This window comes from Rhagoletis pomonella, unplaced genomic scaffold, assembly GCF_013731165.1.
Source record: "Rhagoletis pomonella isolate Grant_MI unplaced genomic scaffold, Rhpom_1.0 Rhpom_scaffold_00004, whole genome shotgun sequence".
NCBI classification, from domain to species: Eukaryota; Metazoa; Arthropoda; class Insecta; order Diptera; family Tephritidae; genus Rhagoletis; species Rhagoletis pomonella.
This window is the reverse complement of record NW_023458558.1, coordinates 2167769-2173112: the sequence shown is the minus strand read 5'-3', so window position 1 is coordinate 2173112 and position 5344 is coordinate 2167769.

Below are 5344 nucleotides of genomic sequence, written 5' to 3'. Positions count from 1 at the left end.
GTCATGTTTTATTTTATGCTCTTGGCGCAAACATTTTTGAAATCATCGTTTTTTTTGGCTTCGGACAAACTAAATTCATTTTCCGCTTAAGTTTGATGTTTACCCTGAAATTAGAGCGTAAAAATTTTAGTTAGTCATGAACAAATAGTGTTTCAATTGAAATTTGTTGAACTGCACTGAAGTATGTACATATGTATAGTTATTACATATGTACATTTATAGTAGGTATATACATATGTATGGCAGATACTGTAACGATTATATATATTATGTAAGTATGTATCACATTTATTATAAAAGTAGCTTTCTTTCGATATTTTTTATTAAAAGTAGAAATCTTAAAATTTAAAGGGCAGCGCAAAAATTTTATGATGTAAATTTTTGCATATGCACTTCTGAAGTCTCACATCTTCTTCTTCTTATTTGGCACTACAACTGTTGGTCGGTTTGGGCCAAAAAGCTTCTCCAATTGCTTCTCTCCCGAGCGCAGACAGGTCCTTCTGCACTTGGTCCTTCCATTGCGTTCGTGTGCGTGCTTGCTTTCTTTGTCTACCAATGGGTGCGGAGTCAAAGGATCTTTTCGCAGGAGCGTCGTCATTCATGCCTACAACATGTCCAAGCCAGCGCAATCGCTGTATTTTTATGCGCTTAACTATGTCCATGTCGTTAGAAAGCTCATAAATTTCGTCATTCCATCTTCAACGATACCGGTCGTCCACCAAAACAACGCTGTAGATCTTGCTTAGAATAGTTCTCTCGAAAGCCCCCAAAGCCTTCTCATCTTTAAAAAAAGGACGAGCATGATGACAAATTTGTAGAGCGTGAGTTTTGTTCGTCGAGAGCGGGCTGCGCTTTTCAATGGTGGACTTACCGGGTCTGAAGCCACACTAATAAGGTCCAATCAACTGGTTCGTGAACGGCTTCAGTCTTTCACACAGTATCGTCGACAGGCTTATTCTGCGGGATCTCCCTTCTTGTGGATTGGGCAAAGTACACTGAGACTCCAGTCTTCGGGCATGTATTCAACAGCCGGTATACCGTCGGCTACGGGGGCCCTGTTGTTCATAAGCCGCTTTATTGCTGTTCTCACCTCGTCTTGGTCGAGTAGAGGGGCGTATGCTTCGTCCCTACACATTGCTCCGGGTTCTCCTTCATCAAACGCGCCACCTGTGTCGCCCTTCAAAAGTGTTGTTCCCTCCATATCTCAAGTGTACTCCGGACATCTTACATAATAGGTCTTATTAAAGTAATAAGTTGATGAAGCCTCAAATGATTCTCAGTGGCTATTGGCAAAGGGCGTATCCACCATTTTTTAATACAAACAGCCTGGTACTCCCCCCTCAATGATTTATAAACTAGTGCTTCGAAAGGTCCCAAAGAAGCCCGAAAAAACAGATAAATCGTGGAAACCATTCGAAACAACGATTATCTAACATACTTTGGTATGGAAGAAAATGCGCGAACAAAAAATTACCTAAAATGAACGCTGGGTCCAAGCTCCTTCAAACTTGTCCTCTGTTGTGCTAAAACTTAATGGGCTACTAAAAAATCTGATCAAAATGTTTAAAATTTTGTTCACCATTTGTTGAAATTTGTCGTATTTTTGTAAATGTTCTACAAGTTGGAAAATTTTGATTTACATGTTTTTTTAGATAGTAAGCTATTTTTGCATAAAAAATAATAAACATTTTTTAAACAAAGAAAAGTAGCTAAAACTTGCTAAAATGTTTTTTCGCTATTTACATTCTGGCCACCGAAAATCTTGTGTGTATGCATTTTCGCCATAATTTTTCAGGTTTTTTTTCTCTTTGTTTAATTTTAAATAAATCTATATCAAAAGATGGTAGGTCTATTTATTCTAAAAACTAAATTGTATGTTCGGATCTGTTGCTTTAGAAACATTCCGATCTTTGGCCACAGAAATCTGGTCACCGTATGTACATATACCAGTCCGCATACGAATAAGTTCGCTAAGTCACGGAGTTTTGATAAAAGTATATCAATGTTAAGTATTAAGTATAATGCTTTTGCAAGCATAAGCTTCACATAAGTATGTATTTCGAAAAAAAATCCTTTACCTTAAAATAATTTTATTTTTTAACAATTATATTTCTTTGTCGTATTCACGCTGCTATAAGAAGCCTTTTTTCAAAAAAATGATAGAAGAAAATATTTTGGTTTTCTCATAAAACAATCCTAATGTTTAAAATGCCGAGGTCAGGTTTTCCGACTTAGGCTTTTATTGCTTATGATCACAGATATATGCATATCCATACATACATACATATGTAGGTGTGTACACTCCATAATTTAATTACAAAGAATACAATCCGTAACGGATAGGTGGTCGATTGCAAACAAGTGTTCAATCGCTTCGGTTATTGTTTACTTTGGCTGCGAATGCATCGACCGACCAACACCTGCCGACGAGCAAATGTAAACAAATGTGCTAGAAGCTTATTGACGCCCTATAAACAAATTACAAACTCAGCTGAACTATTTAAATGTGCGCGCATTAAAAAGGGAATCAACTATGCACAGCGAAAAAGGAGGGTTCAATAAACCTCGACGAATGCAGGCAAATCGGCGACAAACAAATTGCCATGCAAGACACGTCTACTGCAAAGACAATAAGCGAATAGACGTACCATAGACGGGAGACAGCTCCTAAAGTAAAAAGATTTATGCATGTACAAATTTGTGAGTGTGCATGTGTGTATGCATGTACATTAGGGTTGTAAAAAAGTAACAGTTTAAAACGTTAAGCACTCACCCCTAGGATTTTTTAAAGTTTAAAAAAGAGCACCCGTATTTTTTGTTAAAAAAAAATAGATTTTTAGAACTGCCTCAGGACCCATGAAGTTTGCCCATATACTTTATATGGGGGAAAACACTTTTTGGTAGAAATAGTATAGAATTCTTGAAAATCAATATTTTCGATCGGAAAACCCTTTTCCCCTTCGGGAGGCCTCGAATACTAATACTAGGGTTGCCAGACCTAAAATGCCGAAAGGGGTACAGATAAGAACAAATTGGGGGACTTGGGGTACAATTGAGGAAGAAAAGTGGTAAATGCATTCAACAAAAAATTTATTTATACGCTTACGGAACAACAAAACCGTTCGAAAATTAAAATTAAGTATCATTTGAACAAAATAAAGTTACACTGGTGTTCCAAACTGAGTGCATGCATGATGATTTTATTTGAAGCGACCAAAGTTGTCAATGTATTTTGTATGGGGAAAAAACTACGTTTCGTAGAAATAGTATAGAATTCTTTAAAATCAATATTTTTCCATCGGATAACTCTGTTTCTCTGCAGCAGATTCCCAATAATAATACTCAATTGTTTATTTAACCATTTTTTCATCGCAACTATAATTTATAGCTCCGATAAAAACCCACTAAAAAATCGTTAGCATTATAAAAAAGGTTAAATAAATAATTGTATTATTATTGAAAGACTTTTCCGATCGAAAATTATTGATTTTTAGGAATACCATGCCATTTACACGAAAAGTTGTTTTTCCCCCATATAAAAATACATGGGAAACTTTGAGCGCTTGGAGCGAACTCTAAATATTTTTTGATTTCAAAATAAAAAATAGGGGTATACTTTTTTCGATATAGAACCATCCTAGGAGGTGAGAGCATTACAATTCCGCCTTTACTGTTCTTGGACCACCCTAATGTATACATATTTAGACTTAAATATGGCATAAGAATATCATCAAATAAGAACTATACTCTTCTTTAAATTTTGATTCTGTGAAAGTTGAACAAGACAAGACAAACGATAGTGAACGATTTCGGGCCGAAATTGGGGACCTACGCAAACCTTCCGTAGCAAGGGGTGACAAAAGGTCAAAATGAGGTACATAGGTCCCGCAATGGGGTACGTCTGGCAATCCTAACTGATACCCAATCCATTTAGAAAAATCCTAGGGGCGGAGCTTAACATTTATAACTCGCCCCCCCCCCCCCTTATGTATTTTTGGACCACCCTAATGTACGTATGTATGTTGTTGGTTTGTAGGTGCACATATGTACATATGTACGTTGTAATTATACCGACGTCAGTCCAAATGTCCATCAACGAGTTGTTGAGCCGATTATTTTAAAGACAAAAGTGGTTGAAGGTAAGCGTTTTTGTGATATTTTTTCCTATTAGTTGCAATTTTAAAAGAAAGTAGGAGCGTCATCTTAAATTAAATATTTAAACGATTACTTGGCTTAATGCGAGTTCAAGGCGCTTAAGTTAATTTAGTGTAGCAAAAACGAAAAATTAGAAGAGAGATGCAATTTTGAAGGGACATGCTCAACTATCGTAGCTAATGATTTAAAGTACCCGGCATATTAGTGGCGCCGCGGATAGTTTTAGTGCGAAATGTAAACTTTGAAATTGAAAGATCTGATTGGTTGTTATTTTAAATGCTTAGAAGTGTTTGCTATGTGATATTTTCTTAAAATTCGGTTCACTTTTCTAGAAGTACCTACATAATCGTAGAACACAATCATCTCACTACGCTTTGATGGTAAGAACTTGCGTGAGAACAAGTTAAGAAATATATGTTCGGCCGAAACCGATTTTTCATCTTTCAGTAAATTGCAATTGTAATTGGAAGGTTCTATCTGTTTTTGTTTAATTGTGGTAGGTACTCAAACTTCGCCAAAATCTGTTTTCGCTCTTAATTAAATCACTATAAGTGACCATCAGGTCAAGGTGCAGGGATGGTCCTTTCAGGCATTGTAAGCGAGAGCTCTAGCTTTAATTTAAGCGTAAGTGATTTTTTGACACTTTGCGGATTCTTCTTGATCAGCACTAAAAAGTCTATCAAAAACAACTTTAACATTTGCCGCAAAAAAAAATTTCCCCCATTGTTGTTGGCCTGTGTAATGATGTAAATTAATATAATTAAGAAAAAAGTGGGTTTTTTCGAATAGGGCCCGTTCGATTTTTTTTTGATTTTGGATTCAAACAGTTTGTAATTTCATCGTCTAACAAAATAAGGTCAAAAGACCCATGGCTGGTTCAGGCCCACCGTGCTATATCTATGTATGTCGTGGGTATATCAAAAATTCATTGGTAAAAAGATCCATAGATCCACCTGTTGTCGGGGATATTGGCATCATAAGTTCGATATTGCAACGTCCTTTGGCAGCACTTCCGTAGGTACTGCGAAAAACAAAAGTTTACCCTAAACTTTGCTCTGTCGGGTTGGGCGATCTTTTAATTAAACTGTGGGAGTGAGATTATGATTTCATTGGTTAAGACAAAATGGCAAAATATTTTTTTTCACTTTTGTTTCAAAATATTTTGATTAAAAAAAAATATTGATAAAAA